This window comes from Triticum dicoccoides, chromosome 1B (genome assembly GCF_002162155.2).
Source record: "Triticum dicoccoides isolate Atlit2015 ecotype Zavitan chromosome 1B, WEW_v2.0, whole genome shotgun sequence".
Lineage (NCBI taxonomy): Eukaryota > Viridiplantae > Streptophyta > Magnoliopsida > Poales > Poaceae > Triticum > Triticum dicoccoides.
Genome location: NC_041381.1, coordinates 471,299,028 through 471,300,621, shown reverse-complemented (window position 1 = coordinate 471,300,621; position 1,594 = coordinate 471,299,028). Strand labels below are relative to the sequence as shown.

The 1,594-nt window shown below is 55.7% G+C and overlaps 1 pseudogene; it reads right to left on the bottom strand.

Annotated features, from left to right (window-relative positions):
* Positions 1-67: 67 nt before the first annotated feature.
* The window catches only part of LOC119350486, a 13,921-nt pseudogene continuing 12,394 nt past the window's right edge, over positions 68-1,594 (bottom strand).

Below are 1,594 nucleotides of genomic sequence, written 5' to 3'. Positions count from 1 at the left end.
GCTAGCTCCACCACTGACTCGCGGGGCACTTATTTCGATCGGGTTGAAAACCCAAGTTCGTTGCACGTCAGAACTGGCAGGGGTCGACGAAACGCACGTTGCCTGGCGGCGCCAGTCGTCCGAGGAGGTGGAGGGTGTGGCATTGCTGTTGGAGAGTTTCTTGATGCACCAAACGTCCTCATCATAGGAGAAGCGGCAGCTGTCGGGTCGTCACGGGCGATGTCGGCGGTGACGACGCCGCAGGCCGGATTCTCGTTGGCCATGTTGTGGGCATGGCTACAGAACGAGGCGAGTAGGACGGGCCCCTCCGGCCCGGACATGCAGACGCCATAGAGGAGGTAGACCCCGAAGGTGCGGAAAATGTCGGGCACGGAGGGGAGGCGCAACCACGGTGCGGCACGGTCCAACGCACGGACCGCGTCGAGGGAGTACCGCAGCAGTGCCGGCACGCCGTCCACTCGTAGGCCGAGCGAGCGGGTTTTGTCCCAGACGATCAGCATGGCGAACAACGGAGGATACCGTGATGAACGACAGGGACGGCGTCCCGCTGCCAGCGTCGGACGCGTTGTTGTGGTTGGCGCTCTCAATGGCCACGAATGTGCCGAGTGTAAGCTCGTGGGCGAGGAGCGCCGGCAGGTCGTCGGGGAGGAACTCGGTGTCCCGCGGAGGGAGGAGGCTCGCGTAGGCCTCGGCCGCCTGCGTCCACGGCAGCTCGAACACGCGGTGGCTGTTCCTGATGGACAGCAACAGCGCGTACACGGGGCGGCCTAGGAGCACCGGCCACCGGAACGGCGCATACCCGAACCGGCCGACAAAGAGCCCCAGCGACGCCTTGTTGGACACCGTGGTCGCCATGGTCGCGTGCACCCGCTGCCCGCACCAGCGCAGTCGCGATCCCCTGCCACTTGTAACACAACCAGGGGGTTTTTCTTGGCCGAGATTTTCGGAAACCAGTCGAAAACCAGCCCTTCCGTTACCAAGCGAAAAAATCAAATCTCGCCCGAACTTCTTGAATTATTTGAATTTATACGGCAAACTTCAAATACATCCCGTATGCTTTACAAGAATTAGAAATTAGCCCGACACAGGAAGCGTGATTCGAACCCGCAAGGCTCCCTTCGGAGGGAAGATGGTCTGGCCAATGGAACAGGCACATTGCTGCGTTAAAACAAAGCGCAGACCTTTATATTGTGGCACAAAATTTTTGAATTCAAAATTCTTTTGAAAATTTCAGACGAAAAAAGTTCGAAAATTTCGAGATTTTCTGGAAACCAGTTTTCCCGGTTTTCCCGGTCCCTACCGGAAAACAAATCGGAATTGAGAAAAAACACAACCGAAAAAAATGTTATAAATCCAAACCATATCCATATGGTAAGTTATGGTTTGGTTGCTTCTAGCTTCCAGCTTGGCCAATGCGGATAATGGTTTTAGTTCATTTCTAAGCAAACAAGAATTGAAGTTCTTTTATATCGAGTCAAGAGCATGATGGGGTACGTCCATCAGCTCCACGCGAGCCCACAGGCTGCGTACAGAACGCTTATGAGCTAGCAGGAAGGGAAATATGGCGAACCGCTGGCAAAGCCGATAAGCGATC